Here is a 24,941-nt window from a genome sequence, read left to right as displayed (position 1 = left end):
TCAAAACCAATTTACAATGTAGCAGTATTCTGCTTAATTTTGTTCTCTTCAGGCTCCTGCTCCCCATGTTTCAGCAAGAATAACAGACACTTGTGCGGGATGGAAGGAGGAATTGTAAGAACAAAGAAAGAACAATAACATCAATAAGAACCAGATGCTTCAGATGAGGGGGCAAGCTGTGGAGAACTGGGAAGTATTTGGATTTAAAAAAATAAAATATGCTCCTCAGTATATCTGTGCCATACTATCCTGCCTGAAAGCATAGTTAGATCAAAAGAGGTTAGTACAGAAACCACACAGAAAAGGTAAAGCCATAGCCTGTATAAGGAGCATCCCCTCAAACATAATAGCTGTGAATAAGGACAGTTAGCCCCAAACCTGGAGACAGGTCTGTTTGCCATGGCTGAGAAGAGGGAGCTCAAAAAAACACTGCTCTGTTAAAAGACTTCACCTACAAAGAAGGAGGGAGGGGAAAGGGTTGTCTACTACTACAGCCTGACACAGAGAGACTGACTGAGAATCAAGAGTCTGCAGCAAGGCTGTAACATGGTCCCCAAGAGAACGCCAGGGCTAGGTGCTGGAAAGGAATGGCAAGCATAGGTGACACCATATGTGTATAGGTGTCTGTTATTTTAAATCCATTTCTCTGAGTGCTGTGTACCTTTTGGCAACACAAATCATACTTTGTTTTGGAGAAACTGCTTCTGTGTCACCGCAAGCTGTTACTGTGCACAAGGGGCTGATGGGAATCTCAGCCAAGGTGCCAAGCCCACTGGGCCTGCTAGGTATCACAGATGGCAACCAGAGAGCCAGTCAGACTGACTGGATCATGGGGTCCACCACAGAGGGAAGTGGAAGCACTCAGAGGACTGGAAAAGGATGTTAGAAGGAGCAGCCTACCCAAGGACCAAGACACAAGCAACCTTGGAGTAGGCAGATGTTAGATAATATACCCCTCACTTTGGGACTCTTGCTAATCCCCTAGTAATAAACTAAAACCAAGGTTTTTAAATAAAGAATTGGGGCTAAATTTTCTGCTGGTGTAAGTGGGCATTGACTTCAATGGCGTTCCACCTCTCTACACCTCTCTACACCAACAGAGAATTTAGTCCTGGGATTTTACAAATTCTATTTAGTGTCAATGTATACTGTGAAGTTTAGGGGGAAATCAGACTTAGGCTTGACAATGTGACTACTACATTTTTGACTTCTTAAACTCTTCACATTTATTCTGAAATTTCAATTGTTAGGATGAGGCTCATCTTAGTTGGTTGATGGAGTACTTAAAACAAAAATCTAAATTAGCCAAACCCATAGGATGTGTCTAGACATCAGTGAGTAACTGTGATGTGATCCTGTTACTGTAACCATTCCTACATTTTGTTTGTCATCCTCACTTGTTATGGTATACCTGAAGCTAGATTGTAAGCACAGAGGTGCTATAAGGAAAAATACATTAAAGGGTGTGAGGCACTCATACTATATAATGGGAGTGACATGAGTACCTAAGACACATAGATGGAGGGACTGATCAGTAGTAAGACTCTAAGAAAAATAGGATAAAAACATAATGGAGGACTATGATTAGTAATGACAGGTTTCAGAGTAACAGCCGTGTTAGTCTGTATCCGCAAAAAGAAGAACAGGAGTACTTGTGGCACCTTAGAGACTAACAAATTTATTAGAGCATAAGCTTTCGTGGACTACAGCCCACTTCTTCGGATGCATATAGACTATATGCATCCGAAGAAGTGGGCTGTAGTCCACGAAAGCTTATGCTCTAATAAATTTGTTAGTCTCTAAGGTGCCACAAGTACTCCTGTTCTTCTTTTTATGATTAGTAAGGCATTTAAGGAATAAATATGTAAGTGCTGGTGTTCTTCTAGAATAATAAAAAATATTTACACACTAATAGTCGGATAGTTTAGTATGAGTCATTGGGACTGTGTCTGAATATGGCAAAATGCAGTGTGATCTTTTCCATAATTAAATATCAGGAAAACCTGGACAAATTGCCCTATGTAAAATAGAAACAAAACAAAACAAAATAGGTAACCTTTCATTATTTCCTGTTATAAAAAAAATCTTCATCCGATACATTGTTTTTATCTCTATTGAATAAGATCCTGTCCACCCTACAGTCCCTTTGCACATCCCTGACAGAGCAAAGAGTCAGTAAAGCTGTCCTGTATGGGCATCTGAGGATTCCCTCTGTGTGAAGGAATCCATGGCTGGAGTAAAGCTATCTATGTACCCCTCTTAGACTGCTTGTGGAAGAGAGGTTTGGGGAGTGTATGGGGAATGGAAGGACATGGCTACAGCATGTCACACTTCTTAGGTTCTTGGCTAACATACCACTTCCTAAGTGGCCTTTATAAACTGCCATAAATTAAAGCAGCCCTGAGATTGCTTTAATTTGTGTTGGGAGCCAAACCAGCTACCAGTTGCTCTTGGGACTGGGGAGCTCAAAGGTGTCATTCAATCAATTTACCCCACCCCACAGGTCCTGTTCCAAGCACAACTCCTCCCTTTCTATATTTTAAGACCAGAAAGGACCATATGATCATTCATTCTGAACCCCTACATAATACAGGCCATACGATTTCACCATGTAATGCCTGCATCAAGCCCATATGTACTAGTTCAGCCAGAAGTTATCTTTTTAAAAGATATCCAATCTTTTCAAGTGACAGAGAATGCACCAAGTTTCTTGGTAAATTGTTCCAGTGCTTAAGTCCCCTAGCTGTTAAAAATTCTAGTCTAAATTTGTCTAGCTTCAACTTCTAGCCACTGGATTTTATATTGTCTTTGTCTGCCATAGTAAAGACCCCTCAGCTATCAGTAATCTTTCACCCTCCCCATCTGCCCCATGTAGGAACTTGTGGACCATGTTCAAGTCACCTTAATCTTCTTTGGATAAGCTAAATAGGCTGAGCTTCTTTAGTCTCTCACTGTAAGGCAGGTTTTCCAGACCTTAGATCATTCATACAGTTCTTTTCTGAAACTTGTCCAATTTGTCAACATGCTTTTTAAAGTGTGGACACTAGAACACCAGTAATGGTCTGATCAATGCCATATATAGGGTTTCACCATTTCCCTATGTCTCCTCAATATTCCCCTGTTTATATGCTGCATTACACTGGAATATCCTGGGTGTCCTGCATGACCCCAAGCTCCAAGTTCCTTTCAGAGTTACTGCTTTCAAAAATACACTCCCCAATCCTATAAGTGTGACCCACGTCCTTTGTTTTGAGATGTATGACCTTACATTTGGCTGCACTGAAATTCATGTTGTTCAAATGAGCCTATCCTGCCAAACAATTCAGATCACTCTGCAGAACTGACCTGACTTTATCAGAAGTTACCACGCAACCAATTTTTATAACCTCTGCACACATTACCAACAATTACTTCATATTTTCTTGCAGATCATTGATAAAGATATTGAACCAAGAACAGATCTGTGGGGATCCCACTGTGAGGGATCACAGGACTTGAAAGCAGGTGTATGGCTTCCCAGGCAATGCTCAGGCCATGACCATCACCCAATAGCTCATCTAAGTGACCAGGGAAAGGTCTAGCAAATGGTTAGCTTGCAGAGGGCCACTCACTCAAAGCTCCCAGTTGCAGGAAACATCCAGCTTCTCCCTCCCCCGTAATTGGCTGAGGAGTGCTATATAAACCAGGAAGTAACAACAGGTATTTGTCTGAGCACTAGAAGAATTCCAGGCTGGCTGTTACCATGGACCCTTCCTGCTTACCTGTCTCCTGCTCCTATCTCAGACTCCCATCTACTTCCAGTTCCAGACGTCTTGCCCTACTCCAGGTCCCTGCTTTTCTACCGTACCTCTGATGCTGTCTCTGGCTCTGGACCTTGGCCTGATACCTGACTCTGTCTGAAGCTCTGACCATCAGCTTGGTACCTGATGCTGTCTTTGATTTTGACCTTTGGCTCAGGCCACTAGGCCTGACTCCTGCTCTGACCAGTAGGCCTGACCGTCCATGCCCCAGTCATTGCAGCCATTAGAAACATCCACTGGATGATTTTTCCCCATTTACAATTATTGTTGAGAACTATCAGTTAGCCAGTTTTTAATCCATTTAATATGTGTTAACTGATTTTTATATAGTGCTATTTTTTAATCAGCATATCATGTGGTACTAAGTCAAATGCCTTACAGCAGTCTAAATCTTTGTGTCAATACAGTTACCGTGTCAAAATTGTAATCTCATCAAAAAACAACTTTGTTAACTAAAACCTATTTTCCATAATAACATGTTTATTAATTAGCAATAATTATTTGATTTTTTTTATTATTAATCATAAACCATATCAGCCTTTCCATGGTTTTGCCCAGGGTCAATGGTCAAGGTAACCGGCCTGTCCTGGGCTATCCTGCTAACCCTTTTTAAATATTGGTAAATATTAGCTTTTTTCATATTCTCTAGAATTTCCCAACCATGCTAAGGTTTGTTAAATATCAACATCTTACTATTCAGAAAGCTCCTTGGCCAATTGTTTTAAAACTCTTGGGTGCAAGTTATCAGGTCCTGATGATGGTCTTGATTTCTGCATCAGGATACTGTTGCAGATCCCGGCACCTATAATAGAGATAGACACTTTTTTATAAGACAAAAGAAGTTAAATAAAGTCAACATTTTATCAACCTTCTTTACATATAAGACACTTTGAGAAAATGGGCAGCCAACAACCTGAGATATTCCTCCGGTAACTCTACCCAGAAGAAAGCTGATCAACAGCTTCCATAGAAATCAGTTATCAGTAAAGAACTCTTCAAAATCAACTGGTCTCCTGGAGCTGCATTTGGTCCAAGACATAAATATGCACTGCTTTTTTCTAAGCATTTACTGCAACAATTGCAGGGAGCAAGTCTTTACTGTGCTGAAAATGACACGTATCTAATCTATCAGTTTGTCAGTGGCTTCTAGCAGAGAATGTTGTCTCTTTTTTTATCGCCGTTGCAAAGGAAACCATGGAAATATGTACTAATTGTACTAGCATTTCAATTGTAATGTGTGAAATATAAGGACTCCCTGTCACACTGAAATCAGGTAAGGTCAGGGATAAAGGTATGAAAGCCTTCAATACCATTGGTGAAGTCCTGGCCTCCATGATGTCGATGGAAAAATTCCCCATCAACTTTAATGGGGCCAGAATTTCATCCCAGATTTCAGAATATTGAATACATATTGTTCCATTCAGATGCACTGAACCTTTATTCACCTACGATATTGTAGCAAGCATTGTAAAATGTGAACTTCAATCAACAGCTTTAAAACATGAGGAAACTGAACACGAAATAACAACAAATGTTAAGTCAGAGTGTGATTTCAAATTGGAAGTTAATGACAATGACTGTAATCCAATATAAAAAAAACTACAATTGCGGTTTGAATTCACCCATTTGGGGGCAGTATGCAGTACATGAACAGTTTAATGACAGGGTGAGTTCACATATAAGTTCCTTGGAGACAGAATTAACAGTCTATTTGTTTTTTTTTTCTGGGCCTCTGCTACCAAGAGAGCAAAGTTCACAAACCCAGTGGCAAATGAATGTCAATTTTTCCTACTTGGTTAACCTTGCATCCACTGATGTGGATTAGCTAGGCTAACTACAGCTAAAGATGTTTTTCATCCTGAGCTAATATAATACCAATTTTGAAAAAAGTCTCTAGAGGAGATCCTGGCAATTACAGGCCACTAAGCCTAACTTCAGTACCAGGTAAATTGATTGAAACTATACAAAAGAACAGAATTATCAAACATATAGATGAAAACTATATGTTAGTGAAGAGTCAATGTAGCTTTTGTAAAGGGAAACCATGCCCACCAGGGTGATCCAGTTGTTAGAGTGTACTTGGACTTTCAGAAAGCCATTAACAAGGTCTCACATCACAGGCTCTTAAGCAAAGTAGTCATGGGATAAGGGGGAAGGTCCTCTCATGGATAAATAACTGGTTAAAAGATAGGAAATAAGGGATAGGGATAAATGGTGAGTTTTCACAAGGGAGAGAGGTAAATAGCAGGTGCCCCAAGGATCTGTACTGGGATCAGAGCGGTTGAACATATTCATAAATGATCTGGAAAAGGGGGTAAACAGTGATGTGGCAAAGTTTGCAGATGATACAAAATTGCTCAGGATAGTTAAATCCAAAGCTGACTGTGAATAGTTACAAAGGGATCCCCCCAAACTGGGTGACTGGGTAACAGAATGGTAGATGAAATTCAGTGTTGATAAATGCAAAGTTATGCACATTGGCAAACATAATCCCAACTATGCTTACAAAACGGTGGGGTCTAAATTAGCTGTTACCACTCAAGAAAGAGATTGTGTGGTCATTGTTGATAGTGCTCTGAAAACATCTGCACAATGTGCAGCAGCAGTCAAAAAAGCTAACAATGTTAGGAACCATTAGGAAAGGGGTAGATAATAAGATAGAAAATATCATAGTGCCACTATATAAATCCATGGAATGTCCACACATTGCGTACCGCATACAGTCCTGGTCACCCCATCTAAAAATATACATATTAGAATTCAAAAAAGTACAGAGAAGGGCAACAAAAATTATTAGGAGGTTTAGATTAGGATGCAGAGGGGTTAAAAAGACTGAGAGGATTCAGCTTAGAAAAGAGACAACAAAGGGAGGATATAATAGAGGTCTATAAAGTCATGAATGGTTTAGAGAAACTGAATTATGAAGTGTTATTTACACCTTCGTATAACACAAGAATTTTGAGTCACTCAATGAAATTAACAGGCAGCAGGTTTAAAACTTCACACAATGCACAATCAACCTGTGGAACTTGTTGCCAGAAGATGTTGTGAAGGCCAAAAGTAAAACTGAGCTAAAAAAAGAATTAGATACATTTATGGAGGTTAAGACCAACAATGGCTATTAGCTAAGATGGTCAGGAATGCACCCCATTTTTGGATGTCCCTAAACCTCTAACTGCCAGAAGATGGAACAGAACAATAGGGGATAGATCATTTGACAATTGTTCTTTTCTGTGCATTCTCTCTGAGGCATCTAGGCAGTGACCACTGTTGAAAGACAGGATAGTGGGCTTGATGGACCATTAGTCTGACCTAGCATGGCCATTCTTATGGTCTTATGAGCATTACAGCAGCCTTTTGCCTTAGAATGTAAACTATCTTGTTTTCCTTCAAAATTAAATTCCCTAAATTCAACCTGCCACTCATTGAATTAATGTATTAATTTAAACTTAAAAGTAGATTTTCTAGTGTTGTATAAATGTATTGTTGGTAGCAAATACAATAACATATTAAATATAATGCATATGACTGTGTATTTATTGATCTGTCTGCTATTCAGCTTCCAAACAAAATTAGGCCAAAGGACATTTTTATGTATTAAGTAAACTATTAAATTTAGTCTTTCAAAACATCCTTGAAATACTGTAATATATCAACCCACTCAAAAATCCCAAATCTTCAGATAAAGCCATATCAACATAATAACAAAACTCTGAAGAACACAGGAGGAACAAATTGTTCAGGGTAATAAAATATGAAAAGGAAATAAAATATAAGCATTTCTAGGTCAAAGCGGTGCCTTGCAAAATTAGCACTGAAAACAAAATAACCTATGATGTTGCATTGTTCAAATTTTATGGCATTGTATGTTCATAATATATCAACCCACTCAAAAATCCCAAATCTTCAGATAAAGCCATATCAACATAATAACAAAACTCTGAAGAACACAGGAGGAACAAATTGTTCAGGGTAATAAAATATGAAAAGGAAATAAAATATAAGCATTTCTAGGTCAAAGCGGTGCCTTGCAAAATTAGCACTGAAAACAAAATAACCTATGATGTTGCATTGTTCAAATTTTATGGCATTGTATGTTCATACCAAAAAAGTGGTATTTATAGCTTAATAAAAACAGACTGCCATTGTTAAATATAATGGTATGCTTTTATAATAGCATTATCACCTGATAACCTGGCATTGTTAATCTATCTTTACACTTGTTACTTTTGCCTCAAATAATTACTTGTTTTTACTAAACAAAGACTTAATGGCGCCTCACATGGAGTTCCCAGTAAAAACATCCAAGACCACCCAAAAAAAAGGATTGATCCAAAGCCATTGAAGTCAAAGACTTCCATTGACTTCTGTGATTTTTGGATCAGGCCCTCAAAGCTTAATACTGTGCACACATACCACTCTTTGGGCAGGTCTACACTACCCGCCTGAATTGGTGGGTAGAAATCGATCTCTCAGGGATCGAATTATCGCGTCTCATCGGGACGCAACAATCGATCCCCGAATTGACGCTTCTACTCCACCAGCGGAGGTAGGAGTAAGCACCGTCGATGGGGGAGCTGCGGAGGTCAATTTGCCGCCGTCCTCACAGCAGGGTAAGTCGGCTCCGATACATCGAATTCAGCTACGCTATTTGCGTAGCTGAATTTGCGTATCTTAAATCGACACTCCTCCCCCCCTCCTCCGTAGTGAGGACGTAGCCTTTGTTAGGGTTTGCAGAGAAAATGTTCTTGAGATAAAACTCAGAGAGATGCATCCAGCCTAAAAAGCCAAGCTAGGCTAGAAGGATAAGTCTAAATTGATAGGTCTAAACATCGTGAGAAATACATTCAGTTTGGTAAGGAAAGTAATCAAAAGGGCTCAGTACTGCAGTGCTGTCATCTTTTATCTTAATAAGTCCTTAAAAAGAGTAAATAAAAGGAGAAGGATGAAAGTAATTGTTGGCTCTGTGTTGAGTAAGTAGCGAGTAATCAGTGGCTTTTCATTTTGTGTAATCCCTCCGTCTCCAGCTGGCTTCAATTACTGGACATGGAATCTCTGAGGGTCCACAATAAACATAATAAATAATAGTATTTCTGAGTTTTCACACAGGAAGGGGAAAAAAGCACAAACTCGTTGTATGTGTGGGTAAAAATGTGTGGGCAGGCATACGAGGTCTGAGGTGGCATCGAATCATGCCTTTGAGTGTGGATTGAAAGCGAGCCTCTGTGAACTTTTTCCTCTAAGTGGCAGTGCTTTAGTACATTTGTTGGGTTTAGTGCTATTTGTTAGAGTAAAGAGAGATTATCAGGACCTGCAAATCAATGCCTTCTGGCCATGCTGACTTGGTCTGATGTGCTCCTGCCCTGGTAGGGCAGGCAGTCTCCTTGGCAGTGGAAATAAAATGAGCCAGGAAAACCATGAGATGCTTTAGTTTACCTAGAAGTATGGAAGGGAGGCCCTTAGGTGTATGGGAATTTCTTGTTCCTCTTTTGGAAGATACTCAACAAATACAGAGTCTTCAGTCTGATTATTTAAATCTGTTTAGACTGAGGGATGGCTGTTAGTGACTTGTTTGACAGGATGGCAGCCAAGGCATCTAGTAGCATAACTAGGGCCAGATCTTCAGCTGGTCTATGTTGGTGTAGCTCTAAGGAAGTAAATAGAGCTAGGCCATTTTTTGCCAGCTGAGGACTTAGCCCTAGTTCTTAAAGGTGGCAAGTTTGCTGAATCATCTGGCTGCTTTCCTTCATGGAGGTGCATGGGGTGGGGGTTAATGTTTTCACAGGACTGTAAACTCACAATCGGAGACTATAGGATGTTAGCCTAGTAGCACCTCCACTGCACTGCTGAACTGGTTGGGGTGTTCTATGTGGTTGTTTTGCAGTCTAAAGACCATATAGTTTACAATGGAATTTAAATTGATAAAAAGGGATGGCCTCTGATCAAATGATCATCTGTATCCACTTGTTGGGTATTGTTTATTGTTTGTTTTGTATTTAATGAAAGTTGCAACCTATGTGCCATAACCTGTTCTGACTGTAAACCTCTTTCTTTCGGGTACCCTCAGCAAGGGCACCATAAAATCTTTTTACATGTAACAATGACCTTTAAAATTGACAACAAGGCAAGCTGCACACCATTTACACAAGAACTCTTTAGAATTTACTCTACCTATGCCATCTGCTTTCTCTGGTATCTAGAGGGTTGTGTTCATTCGAGAAAGGGTAGAGTTGATAGAAAATGTTTTTCCTCATTCAAAAGAGCAGGCAAGATGCAGTGTATTCATAGAAACAAGCTGAGACATCTTTTCAAACTCCTGATGCACGATTTCTGTTTTAAAGTGTGCACTCGGTTCTTTGGTTAGAGCTGGGTGGGAAATGGAATTTTCATCCCATGGGAAATTTATGACATTTCAAATTTTCCTTTCAACCTAGATTGGAACAAAAAGCCAAAATTCACCACAAAACATTTCCAAATATTTGTTTCATAAACAACCTTATCATGATGTTTCATTTCAACTTTATCATCTCAACTTTTATGTTATAACATAACATAGTTGAAATGTTATAAATTATAATACAAATACAAAATGAAAGATGTTGATCTTATCAAAGTGAATCATTTTGATCATTTCCCATCAAAGATGTTGACATAATCAACACATTCCCACAGAACATTTCGATTTTATCCAATCAGCATTTTCTGATAGAAAACTGTTTTGTTGGAAAATTTTCAGCCAGCTGTAGCTGAAATCTTCATTTTGTTCTAACTGTCTGTTATCTCTTCCCCAGTCTGGCAAGAGAAGCAGTCTGGTGACATTGCAAAAAAGCAAAAAGAATGAGAAGGACTTGCAGCACCTTAGAGACTAACAAATTTATTTGGGCATAAGCTTTCGTGGGCTAAAACTCACTTCATCGGATGCATTCAGTGGAAAATACAGTAGGAAGATATATATACACAGAAAACATGCATTCCCTTCTCCCACTATCACCTCTGAGTTTTTCTCCTCCTACACTACCTATTCTGCATGGAACAACTTTTTAATTTCATTGGACTGGGCCTCCTTCTTCTCATTCAAATCCCTGCCAAAACCCACTTCTTCCAAGACTACCACAACTACAAATCAAGTCAGTGAATCAGCCTAGTATCTTTTCCACAACAACTTCTAAGAAGGGGGATTAAGAAACTGTAAAGCAGGAAAGGGGAAAAAAGCAACCTCCCTCTGGATTTCGCAGGGCATCTTGTTTTAGCTGTAACTTAATTTATTATAATCTCCCCATGGTGAGGAATGTCTTTATTTGTGCCTTATGCAATACTAAGCACATCATCTGACCTTAACAAACAATATGTAATAGTAATTTTGTAAACAGAGCCCGCACACATTTTGAAATACGAGAAAGCTCACCATCTAACAGGAGTTTGATTTTATTCCAACTGAAAGATTGTTCTATTTTTTTATTATTTTTTTTAGTGCACCTTCAGAGTCTGATATTGCTATTTGACCCTCCCACATAGCACAGGTGCAGAATGTTGCCTGCATAAGCACCAGCTTAAAAAATGATGAGGAAGAGAGAGAACAAAGGAAAACCTAATCTTGTACTGATAAGAGCATAGTCACCAAGTTACCATGGTGAGTCCAAAGTTAAACACCACTGTCTCTTCAGATACAGCCATTTCCATCCACAACCCATCACTTTTTACCCTGTGTTTCTTGAGAGTAAGGGTGTAGGTATACACAGGGTTTGCTCCTCAATTTTCCCATCTATCAAATGAGAATAATACTTACCCTACTTCCTAGAAGTGCTCTGAGAATACACTTAATGATTTTCTCTCCATGTCCTCATATTCAAAAACTGATAAACCATTCTTGCTCAACCTTTTAAAAGCAAGCAGACAAAAATCCAATCTCAATTAGACACCAGAAGTCTGGAAGACTTCATTGTGAAAGGTGAAAGTTTGAGAAAAGTATGACAAACTGAAAAAGGCCTTTAGAATGGATATGTTTAGGCAACCTAAACCTCTGATGAACTGGTCTGGGTGGGTAATATGGTTGTTTTGCAATCTAAAGGATATATAGGGGGTCACTACATGCCACACACACACACCTCTTAAGGGTCCACAACTGAATTCTGGCTCTTTAATTCTGAAAACGCAGATGTTTACCACGTAAGCTAAAGTCCTTGGTTAATGGTTGTAGTACTAGGCCCTTTGTCTTTCCTTTGGGACAGCCACTAAGGATATGTCTATACGGCAGCTGGGAGCGAGCCTACCAGCCCGGGTAGACAGACTTGTCCTACCGGGGCTTGAACTAGTGCACTAAAAGTAGCTGTGTAAAGGTTGTGGCACTGACAGAGGTGCAGACTAGCCACCCGAGCTTGGACCCAGGGGGTAGAGTGAGAAGTTCACTCCCACTTGCCATGTAGACATAGCAGAGGACACATCATACACAGACATAGAATCATAGAAGATTAGGGTTGGAAGAGACCTCAAGAAGTCATTTAGTCCAACCCCCTGCTCAAAGCAGGACCAACCCCAACTAAATCATCCCAGCCAGGGCTTTGTCAAGCCGTGCCTTAAAAACCTCTAAGGATGTAGATTCCACTACCTCCCACCTGGTAACCCATTCCAGTGCTTCACCACCCTCTGAGTGAAATATTTTTTCCTAACATGTTTATGCGAAGCCTGTTCATTTTACCATGAGAATAGGATTAGTAATAGGGATAGCTTCTGGAAAAGTAGGGGGATGCTGGCTAGATTTTGGAGGCCATTCACAGGTATCTGTTAGGAGAAGTGTTTTGTAATACTGCCTGCTTTACAGAACAGTGAAATCACTGAACTAAGAACTGGCTCAGTTTTGTGATTACTGAGAATTGAAAGAATGTTGCTGAAGTGTATTGATGTGAAGGTACAGCTGCTTGTCTAGGTCATTCCAGTCAAAACAGTACAAATACAAGATGCAGTTTACCATATTTGTTTAGCACCAGATAAAATAAGGAATTCATGTGAACTGTACTATTTGAGTGAGTTCTATGAGTAAAACAATTGTATCTTGCAGTATAAAGCTGCTGATACAAACCTCTGTGAAACAAAAGACCTCTTGGAATTTGATGACAGAGGCAAATAAAAAAAAACTATATGATAAAAATATCCTAAATAGCCAAACTTCAACAAAAAATTTTGTTGGCCCTGGTTTATCAATAAAAATAGATGTGTGTATGGCAATGCCAATCATATACTGTATAAACCATATCTGAAGCATGTATTTAGGGAAATGTAGCAGATTCAATGCTAACCTCAGGGTACAACACACACTCTTATAATGAAGTCCTAATGCTTCACTGAATTATATCCACCTTAATTCCAGCTATTTTCCTTCAGCTGAATAATTCTTTAAATACATATCTGAAGCCAAATAGGATGAGATGCCACTATCAACAAACTTTGCTTTGACGTGGTCTATATGATTATGATCATGTCAATTTACCTTTTACACTGAGCCAGTAAGAGCTTCAGGGGATTAGCATACCTGAAAATCTCACACTGAAATAAAGACTTAAATGCTTTATTTTAGGCATTAAAGTTTGAAAATTTTGGCCTCTAGGTTAATAGTATGAGCAAAAGAGCAATCGTAGTAAAGTGTTTAGCCTTTCCACAGTTCATTAATCTACTTAATTTTTTTTAAAGAATCAAAAGAATTAATTATTTTGGGCTACATTGTGAGACTTACTTTACCATCTTACTCTACAAGTAGCTACTTGGATTTTAATGGGACTATTAGTGTTGTAAGGTACTATTGAATGTGAGTAATGGTATCACAGTCTGGCCTTTCATAAAGAAAAAGTCATTCTTCTCTGAGTAAATGTAATCAACATCACTTTATACAAGAAAAATGGCAATAACAACCTTTAATTACAATTAGAGGCTTCATCCTGTAATTCATATATTTTTAATCTAAAGTAGATATTCTCTAGGCAATAAAGTTCGTTTATAATGTGTAATGACAGATAACAAGAGCAAGTTATTAACCAAACAATCTAGTAAAGGGAACATGGAATTAATATGCTGATTTTTGTGAGGTGAGAAGTGACTTGTTATTGGTTTTGCTTCTTATAACATTCAGCTGTAAATAAATGATCCAATATAATACATGTAACTATATCATTTATTCTTCTCACCATTATTTGGTCATCCAAATACCATTTCCATTTATTCAGTGTTTTACTGAAACCTAAAATTGGATATTTGCTACTAGTTCCTGCTGGATTTTTTGTTTGCTTGCTTGCTTATTTGTGAGTCAAAAATGTGTGTTGTACTAATTTCTTCCTTGGAAATAGTACCTCCATTAACTGTAGACTTTTTTAGATCCCAAGGATGGAGCTTGCTCTTTGCAGATTCTCCCAGTCTGACCTGTGTCTTGACTCATATAACCATCTGTCCCTAACATCTAATTGTCTTGCAGTTTGTCAAGGTGAAATTTTACAATGTCAAACTAATTTCTGGAAACGTATACTATCTCCTTTGATACTCCTAGTTTGTGAGATTGGGATGAATTCCATATCAGCTGCTAGCTTTTCTCTGAGTGAAAGAATATTAGACACTCGGCTTGGCTTGCTGACTCCACTAATAATGCCTGTGACTCCAACCCAGCAAAGCACATAAGCATGTGTGTAAATTAAGCACCTGAGTAGATCCACTGAAATCAGTGGGACTACTCACATGCTTAAGTACTTTGTTGGATTGGAGCCTTTATCCTTACTTACATTTATTGCATCCTGAATATATGTGCTACACAGGCAAGTGGAGAAGACTTAGATTTGGAGTACCTGGGTTTACTTGAGATAGAATTGTTATCAAACTAACACTATAAGGGATTTTAAATACTTTAATTGTTAGTAGTTGTAGATAGCTTTCGTTGTCTGTCTCTCAACACATTTCTGAGCAGTCTGAAATATCTTTGTCCAGTAAAACCTCAGGTTTGAAGCATTCATTTCGGTATCATAGTCAAGGTCAATTAACGTATGTTATTTATGTTTTTCTGTCATCCATACACTTGCTCTAATGTACCTTTCAATTGTCCATCTTGTTTTGATATCAGCATCTTTATTTCCAATATCATAATCTTAATGGATTTGCAATGACGTTATCATGAGTTTGCTTAGATAACACTAACCAAACCTTTGGGAAATTTGAGGAGTGTCCCTTTCCATCAACTGTTTTATATCCTTAGTACAGAAACAAACAGGCTTTATCAGGAGCTTATTTTACATCAATATAATTTATGACATTCTTAGAGACCCATAAGAAGCAATCATTATTCCTTAGAGCTTCATTTGTTTGTACTCTCATGAGTATTTTCTCAGTTAAGGCCTTTTTATAAATACAATTTCTGTGGTAGGATCTTCTTGGCTCTCTGTACAGCTCCCTCAGCCTGTCCATTCACTCTTGGGTAATGTGAGCGACCAGTAATAACATCAAAAGCGTATTTCATTCAGAATGACTTAAATTCTGCTGCAATGAATTGTGGTCCGTTGTCTGTCGGTAGTTGTTCTAGAATACCAAAATGAGCAAAAGTGCATTTCAGTTTCTAGATAACATTGTGTCGTGTTATGTCTTTTAACTACACTATTTCTATATACCTGGAAAAATAATCCACTACAACCAGGTAATAATGTTCTCTGAATTTGCATAAATCTGCAGCTAGTCTCTTCAGGTAGGGGTATTTGTCCACTGCATGGTTCAGCATTGTCTCTTATGTTGTTTTGTACTGGATCTCCTTTCAAAAGACCAATAACATCAAATCCTCCATCAAGTTCTTCCACCTTTCTCACTAGGCCAAGGGTGGCCAAACTGTGGCTTGCAGGCCACATATGGTTCTTTTACCATTAAAGTCTGGCTTGTGGAGCCCCCCGCACACACCCATTCTTCACCTACCAGACTGGGGGCTGGGAAGCTCAGGACCTCTGCCTTGCAGCAGGGTGGTGTGGTAGGGGCTTCTGCCCAGCAGGGAGGGGGGTCTTGGGGCTTCAGCCCTGCAGGGTGCACCTGCCAGGGCTAGGGGCTTCAGGAGGAACAGGGCTGAAACCCCAACCCCCAGCTCCCAGCAGGTGTGCCCAGGCTCTCGAACTTATGAAGATTGTTGTTTGTGGCTTGGAGGGCCAGTAAGTTTGGCCACCCCTGCACTAGGCCCATCATGGATGGCATACTGTGGCTGAAAACCTTATTGGTCTTTGATATTTTGATAACATGCACTCTGAATGCATAGCTTTTGTCTTTGTAAATAGTTTCTGTGGTGAACTGGCCCATGCAGTTCAGGATAACTACAAGGCTAGTCAGAACTATGTCAAGTGACTTCTGGTCTGGGAGGGGTTGAAGGTTATTGTAAATAACTTCTGAGACGACTGTGACTTGAGCTTCTGGGTCAATTTTAAAGTCAATAGTCTTGCCATAAATATTCAATTTCACTCTCCAGGCAGGTTCTGCATTGTCATGAGTGATAGATCCCAGAAGCAATTATTCTTCAATGTCTGTGATATGAGTCAACTCTCTGACTGCTTTGGTGCCTAAAACAACTGCAAAATGTCCATATTTTGTGCAGGTATTACAGCTTGAACCTCTGGCTGGACATGCATCATCTCTTTGGATATGCCTTTTGCAACATCTTGTGCACTCAATTTGTCCCTCTTAGCCTGGGAGTAATTTCTCCTTGCCTTGGGGATTTTGTGGTAATGACTTTTAACACTCAAGTGTCTGTTTACAGCTTCCAAGCTACTTTCAGGCTCTTCACGTTGCTCCTGCCTTTTGTTCTGCTGTTTGACTAGTTCAGACTGCTTTGCTATCTGTATAGCTGTGGCCAAGCTTAACTCTGTCTTCAGTTGTAGCTGCTGTGAAAGATTTTTATCTGTTAAGCCAATAACCAGCCTGTCTGATATTTTCATGGATTGCAGTTCGAAAATCACAGTTTTCAGCCAATGCATGCAGAGCGCTATAAAACATTCAATGTTTTCCCCTGGTTCTTGAATTTGCTGGTGAAAACATGCTTTTTAATAAACCATATTTCTCTGAGGCATAAAGTATGCATCAAATATTGCCGGAACCTTTTCATGGTCATCTTTGTGACTGTCTTCAGGAAAGTCAAAGGATTTAAAGATACGCCCTGCCTGCTGCCCCACAACATAAATTAAAGAAGATACCTGAATATCTACAGTTTCCTGGTGGAGCTTAGTGGCAATTTGAAATCTTGAAAATACTGCTTTCAATCTTTCCATTGTGAAGGTTTGGCAAAGCTGAAGTTCTCTGGGGAATTGAAGAGTTGCATGTTGATGAGATCCTGCAACCTTTGTTGTTGTTGTTTTCCTTCTGTCTGCAACCTTTTGCTTTGGTGCTTGTGTTTTTCTCTTCTGTCACTAATTTACTTCTGACATTATGTCATGTACTTCTTGTACACAGTAGCTTGCCGGGCTACTAGCACATCAGGCTTCTGTATCAGATATAGACTGACTACAGAGCCAACTTCCCAGAGAGATACTCACGAGATGTGTTCAGTATAAGATCCTTTAATGCTCTGCCAGGCATGGCTAAGTTTAGTTTAAAGTACAGTAGAACCCCAGAGTTACAAATATCTTGGAAATGGAGGTTGTTCATAACTTCAAATGTTCGTAACTCTGAACAAAGTGTTCTGGTTGTTCTTTCAAAAGTTTACAACTGAACTTGTAACCAATTCACCTTTGCAACATTACTCTGCACAAGAAAAATGCTGCTTTCCCTTTATTTATTTTAGTATTTTATGTTTAACACAGTACTGTACTGTGCTTTTTTTTTTTTTTGTCTCTACTGCTGCCTGATTGTGTACTTCTGGTTCCAAATGAAGTGTATAGTTAACTGGTCAGTTCAGAACTCTGGTGTTTGGAACTCTGAGATTCTACAGTATTTCACACAAAGTGCTACCTAGTGGCTTAACAATGAAATATAGTTTAGCATTCCATTATAGGTATAATGCCCAGTGGCTGAAAGGTGAAACTAGACCAAGTCATACTAGAAATAAGGTGCAAATTTTAACAGTGAAGGTAATTAATCATTGGAAAAACTTACTCAGGATTGTGGCCTACTCCCCCATCAGTGAAAATCTTTAAAACAAGATTACATGTTTTTCTAAAAGACATACTTTATTTTAACCTTTTGGATGTGAAGCAGTAGTTAATTCAAGGAAGTCCTATAGTTTGTGATATGCAGGAGGTCAGACTAGATGACCACAGTTGTCTCTTCTGGCCTTCCAATCTATTAATAGATAAACATTTTGTGAAAGCCCCTTGTTAAAATATTGGCAGCACGTCACCTTGTTTGATAATATATTCCATCTGTTATGATGCAGAAAGATTTGCTCCCAAGAACAACTTTAAAGGACACATGGTTTACATTTTGTTTAACTTGTTTAATTTGACCTAATCAGTATGTCTGAGTTGTTAACTCAGGCATCAGCGCTGTCTGCATCCAGAGAAAGGTGATCCATATTTAACATAGGCAAATAAAAGCAAAGTATTGATCTATGACAATTAGTTCCTTACACCAGGACCAGTTGTACTATCAGTACTGGGAAAGGGCCAGTTAAACGTTTATCTGCAAAAGTGATCAGTGTGGTTCTGCCCTAAAAGCGGATTTGTTAAAATGACATCAAGTGATTTCATTTGAATTGTCTCTTGATGATTTCCAGATAAAATCTGCTCAACTTACACTTTTAAAAAATGTTTTTCTAACTCTCAACCCCACAAACTTAGCCTGGGATCAGGACGCCACTTATCACTAACAATAAAGATTCTGGGTGAAATTTTCAAAATAACCTATCAGCTAGATTTTGTAAAAGTCTTTAGACTCCTAAAGCTGCAGATAAGTACCTAGTGGGATTTTCAAAGTACCTAAATGATTTAAGCCCCTAACTCTCATTGAAATCAATGGGATTTAAGCACCTAACCTGCTTAGCGTTACTGAAGATTGCACTAGATGCCTATCTGTCTGTTTAGGCATCTAAAAAACTTTGAAAATCTGGCCCTTAGGAGCCTAAATCCCATTGACTTTCAAGCAGTTCAGTGCCCTTGTTCAAGCTGAAGCCCCAGAGTCCCCAAAGCAGGATTTTTAAAGGAGGTGGGGGAACTCATCGCTCACCTAACACCTATGCTCAGAGCACACCTCACACCTGTCAGACCCTGCAACAGGGAGAGGGGATGCCGGGGGGCAGCACAGCACCTGCACAAAAGACAGAGAGGGGCACAGGGAAACGCAAGGCAAATGAGAGAGAATTATTAAGCATGAGCAGGAGACACAGACTGTTTCAACTGCTGGAGCATTTGGTACATAAGCAGCTGTCCTGGCTTAGGTGCCTAACTCTAGAAGAGGGTTCATGGCTGAGGATTCTGAGCAGAAGGAGGCACATATCTCTCTCCCGTCAGCCAGGAGTACGAGGTAGGGTGACCAGATGACCCGATTTTATAGGGACAGTCCCTTTTTGGGGTCTTTTTCTTATATAGGCTCCTATTACCCCCCTCCTCCGTTCTGATTTTTCACATTTGCTGTCTGGACACCCTAGTAGCAGGTCAGCTGCTTAGACGCCTAAGACCCTTTCCTTTCACCACACCTCTCCTCAGCATTTCACTCCTGGCTAATATGGTGGCTCCTCGCTCTGCTGGCTGGCTTCCCTTAAGAAAATCCCTTTCTTAAGCACTTAACTATCTCTATAGTTACAAGGGGCTGAAAATTCCACCAGGCAGTGGGCCTTCTAAAGGTTAGATGTTGTTCCACTTAGCTAAGCAACACCTAAAATCTCTTTAAAAAGATGGCTCCAACTGCCCAAGTCTCTTTTCAAAATGGGACTTAGGCTGGAAAATCAGTTCGGTGCTTTCGAAAATTTTACCCTCTTCATTAGAACTACTCTTGTGTTGGTGATGTGTGAGCTAGAATAGAATTCAGCTCACTCTCCTGTAGCTGCGTTGTCTCTACAGAACTAACAGGAATAAAAAATAATGAAAAAAAAATTAGTCAGTATAGTAAGATGACACACGAGGAGCGGTTGAGGTGAATCCAGTGGAGCCATTTTCACACAGTCAAATGTCAAAGTATTGTATTGAGATCACATGGACCCAGGCTATTAGGAATACACTACGTCTGATTTCTGCACTCAATTCATAAGAATCGAGAACTGCAGATACATGCCCTGTCCCCCAGCATGACTCATTTCTGTTGTCTCTGACAATGATAATGGTGAGACCACACAAAGGATTTGAAGGTTATAACTCTCAGTGACTTCTGTTGTCAGAGCAAGCCATGTAATTGTTTTCAGCAAAAGAGATCATTTACTGGTGGTCATGACAGCTCTTGTTTGTCAATTAACTGTGCAGCTATGCTGCTGTAAAAGGTAAACAATTTGTATTTGTCAATTGATTAATAGCGCTACAGACAATTAAAATTAGAGCTGAAAGAAACATTTCTAATAGGATTAGAATAAGCTGGAGATAGCATCATTTTCTGATAAAAGAATGCAATAGAGATAGTTATATTCAAGTTTTGCTGATGCCTCACCGAAAGGGACATACACACATGTTTATTACAGGTCTTGGATTGCTCTGGTACGTGGGGTTCAGCATACTAGTGCCTCTCTCAAACTGTTGTCTTGTCCTCTGGATTCTCAGCTTTCTTTATTTTTTTAACAAAGTTAATCTTTTGGTGTTATGGTGAAGAAAACCTCAGAATGTTGACCAAGTGTAGCCAATGCAGAGACGTCCATGTGAGTCTGCAGAGAACTTGGAACAATAGTTCTGAGAGGTATGGATTGCTGCATTCATTTTAGTGAGAGCTTAAAGATGCCTAATGATAATTTAAATGTCAACAATGTTAATTATTTCATTCTACATGTAAGAACAGAGAGGGAGGGTTACAGATGTGCACAATTCACTGTGTCTGACATATCATTTTGGTGCAATGAGTGGAACCCAGACGGCATGCACAATCATATTTTGAACATGTGCACAATTTACTGTGCGCAGAACCTCATTTTGCTGACTAACATGGGTGGAGCGTATGTTGTGGGTGGAGCTTGGAAGAGTATAAATACCTTTTTCCCTTCACTTTGACCCCAGTTTAGTAGGGTCTTATTCAGTTCTCATGAAAAAACATTGATGAAGGTGGACTGGCTCCTATTTACCTAGAAAAAGGCAGAGACCTACCATGATCTGCTGGATAGGCCAGTTGATTGGGGAGACCTGGGTTCTATACCTGTCTGACTGATCTGTTCCTGGTCACAGTCTTTCTGTATGACCAAAGGCAAGCCACTTCTCTGTCACTTTGTTTTCCTTCCCACCCTTTGTCTGTCTCGTTTGTTTAGACTGTAAGCTTTTGAGGGGCATGAACTGTCTCTTACTTTGTGTCTGTACAGTCCTTAATATAATGGGATCTCTATCTTTGTTGGTACCTCTAATCTCTATTTTAATCCAAATAAATAATAATCGAAAAAATAATTATCTTGTGCCAGTTGCAATAGATTGTATTGCACAAATGGAAATGAATTTTTGTTTATTCAATTTATAGCATGACATATACCAAATTCTCTTGTTCAGATTCCCTGCTATGGCACTACAGTTGTTAGTAGGGTTATATCCAGGATAAAAGTCCCCCCGTGTTTCTAGTTACTACACAGCTTTAGTCCTCGGCATGTGTTTACAAGATTTGGCATGTGGAACTAGCATGGATGAGATATGTGCAAGTCTCATCATCTTTTGTTGTTGTTTTTTATGCATAGCAGAATTTGAACTACTTTAGACCTAGCTATAAAATGAATATTTTCCCCTGTTTCCAAACCATTGCATGTCCTCAAGATTTCTCTGAATGATGTACAGAATTGCATCGTTTCTTTCAAAATCTTGTGTTGTGCTTAAACTTCTCTCCATAATAATTTTGCAATTAACACGTATTTTTGTTTCTTTTTTATTCTTTTGCAAGATGTTGAGTCCCAACAATTGCAATAAAATCTATTAAACTGAAGCTGAATGGGTCTCCTTTTGTTGAAGGTCATCTTTTTAATCTATAGTCAACAATTGCTGAATATTTCTTATCTCTATTCAGTGATGGCATCAGGCATCTGATTTGCAACACTGCCAGTGCAAGATGAATTATTATTCTGCTTGGCAAAGCACAGACATTAGGTGCATTGATAAGCAAGGTCAATAGTTTGTTCTGAGTCACAAGAATTAAACATTAAAATTTCAGTATTTTAATGTCAAGGGTAATTAAAAGAGATACGTGTCTCTGAAAACATCTGGAAAAGACAAAGAAAATAGCCCTAGACAATAACCTATGATCTGAATTGCAACGGTTAGAGCAGTACATTGACTAACTAGCTTCTCTTAGGCTTTTGCTATCATTGTTTAAATCTGATTCATGAATTGTATGTTAAAGGAGGTGAGTTTTTTAATGTAGAGCCCACATTTCAAAATGGAGGTATTTCTTATATATAATCCTAAACCCACTGAAACCTAAACCAACGGTGGCAGCCCATTTGTATTTTAAACCACAAGTAATTATAGACTTTGACGCATGTAAAATCACATATCCTTAATGCCTTCCAAAATGACTGGAGAAATCAAAAGCTCTTTAAGAAGAGACACTGAAAAGTAGTGTTTAGAGAGGAGGCAAATACGAGGAGATATGACAGGCATGCAAAATGAATGATGTAGAGATTGGTGTAGAGCACTCCTGTGTACCATTTCTTACACTACCAAAGCCAGATGACATTCAATGAAATTGAAAGATAACAAGTTTATATCTATTAACATAAATACTTTTTACACAATGCATAACTGACCTGTGGAGCTCATTGCTACAAGTTTTCACTAAGACGAGGATTTACCAAGCTAATTGAGAATATGTTGATAATGAGCATGCCTTTAGTTACATTAAAAGAATAAAAATAATTGTAAGGGATATAAACATTCATGTTTCAGTGCATAAATTGATTGGGATAAGGAAAAACTTCCCCTATTGGCAGGCTATTCCTTTATGAAGTTTCTTTTTGCTTCCTCTGAAACACCTGGCACTGGTCACCGTTGGAAACAGGAATCTGCACTAGATGGACCTCTGTTACAGAGTTTAAGATCAGATGGGACCACTAAATCATCTACTTTGACCTCCTGTATATCACAGACCTCCAACACCATCCAGCACTGTCCAGAGCCAGTGTGATTGATTTGAAAATTGTTTAATTTGATTTGAGCTCTATGTCGGCTTCTGTGAAAAATGATATTTGTATATTTGTTAATATTTTTCACAGCCTCCCAGCTAGCTACTAAGTCTGCTGTGAAAAGTGATATTAACAAACATACAAGTTTCACTTTTCACAACCAACTTACTCAGCCCTGGCAAGCCCAGGGACAAATTACGCTCCAGGATGGGGAGACGGATAGGGAGGCAGCAGAGGCCAGGAGCAATAGAAGGGTTAGGGGAGGCAGCAGGGAGCTGAAGCCCGGGAAATGAGGCCCTGAGATGGAGCTTGAAGCCCCAGGGCTGTAGCCTAAAGCCCCACAGTTGGGGACCAGGGCTAGAACCGAGGGTCAGGGGACGGATCCTGAAGCCGGATAGCCAGAGCCTGTTGCCCCACCACCCCATGGCTGAAGCCTGAACCTCACTGCTTCCAGGAAAGTGGAGAACTCACAGGCTGCTAGCTCCTCTAGGGTTGTGCCCCAGGTGTCTCTAGAGGGAGAGTCAGGGCCCAACCCCTTCTGGCAGTCCCAGGGACCAACACCCAGGCAGCACATCCAGGAGCAACGTAGAGGGGGATGGACTGCACTGTACATTACTCAGAGTAGTGAGTAACATTGCTAAATAATACTACTTTCAGCTCTTAACTATCCTTATAAAGATGATTTTTATTGTAATCAGCCCAAATGCTGCAGCCCTTACTCAGGCAAAACTCCCATTGGGAGTCAGGAGAATTTGGCCCATCATGTTTTATCTACACATAGTTAATAAAATTAACCCCAATGATAAAGGTTTTAGTGGATATTAGCTAAATTAACTTTTTGATTCTGAGGAAAGAGGAGGGCCAACGTTTAAGGGCCACTCCAGTAGCAAGGAAAACGTCAGAGATATTTCCAAGCGGTTTTTTGTTTTATTTACATTACAAATGCCAACTGCTGGCAATATCCACATTTGGCTGGAAGCCAGTTCCAGAGCAGAGCAAGCCATGAATCAAAAAGTGCTGTGTACTTTGAGCAGAGTGTTATTGCAATGATAAAAAGCCTGATAGCCTTGCATGCTAAATAATAACAGGTTTCCCTAAACCCTGCAAAACAAGAACTTAAAAATGGTTAAAGCGAGTGTAGCTAATGGCTAGAAAAGGGAGACATGGCAGCTGAGTTCTATTCTTTGCTCAGCCACTTGCTATGTGTTCCTGAGCAAGTCAGTTAAGCCCTCTTTTCTTCAGTTGATCCATCTCTAGAATGGTTATAGCAACACCCTGAAGGGGTGCTGTAAAGCTCCATTAATACTGGTAAAAGCGGTAACCTCTTGGGCTGAAGTGTTCTGTATCTGTGAAAAGTACAATTAATTAACTACTGTTATTGAGCATGGCACATTTGGACGCCAATAACAGTTTGCCTGTATAATTACTGTAGTGTAACCTTTAACCCAATCATGTCAAAGGCAGAGTATGTATTTGTGATGTTGGCCGGCCAGATGCCAGTTCTTGCCAAGGCCTCAGACATTACCTCTTACCTGATAACCTTGTAGCTGGATACCAAACCAGGTCACCTGTATGTTAGTTTTGTTTACAGTGGGTATTAGTCTTATAAGAATGTAGTTAGTGTTGAGTAGCTATGAAATGCTTGTAAGTTGCTGTGTGCATTAAGCTCACTTGCAATGTCTGTATGCCGTGCTATAAGAAAATATCTACGTTTTGCTTTGTAACTTAGAAAATGTTTGCCCTGAACTTGTGAACACAGGCAGGGGAATCATCCTGTCTTCCTCTGCCCATCCAGAAGGACTATCAAAAATCATCGCAATACAAAAGCTTGGCTAATAGCCCTATCGCACCTGGGAAATGCTACCTGCAGGGAAGAAGCTCATCCTGTGGGCTTGGAAGCTGAATGAAGGAAATAAAACAAA

At 39.5% G+C, this 24,941-nt stretch overlaps 1 long non-coding RNA gene across 1 annotated transcript in view; it reads right to left on the bottom strand.

Moving 5' to 3' along the window:
- Nucleotides 1-24,941, bottom strand: part of LOC103306676 (uncharacterized) — a 98,245-nt gene that overhangs the window by 62,187 nt on the left and 11,117 nt on the right. The window contains exon 2 of the long non-coding RNA XR_509613.4: nucleotides 4,494-4,602. This is a non-coding gene — a long non-coding RNA (uncharacterized LOC103306676). The remainder of the gene's footprint in view (nucleotides 1-4,493; nucleotides 4,603-24,941) is intronic.

This window comes from Chrysemys picta, chromosome 2 (genome assembly GCF_011386835.1).
Source record: "Chrysemys picta bellii isolate R12L10 chromosome 2, ASM1138683v2, whole genome shotgun sequence".
NCBI lineage: Eukaryota > Metazoa > Chordata > Testudines > Emydidae > Chrysemys > Chrysemys picta.
This window is presented reverse-complemented; position numbering and strand designations above follow the sequence as displayed.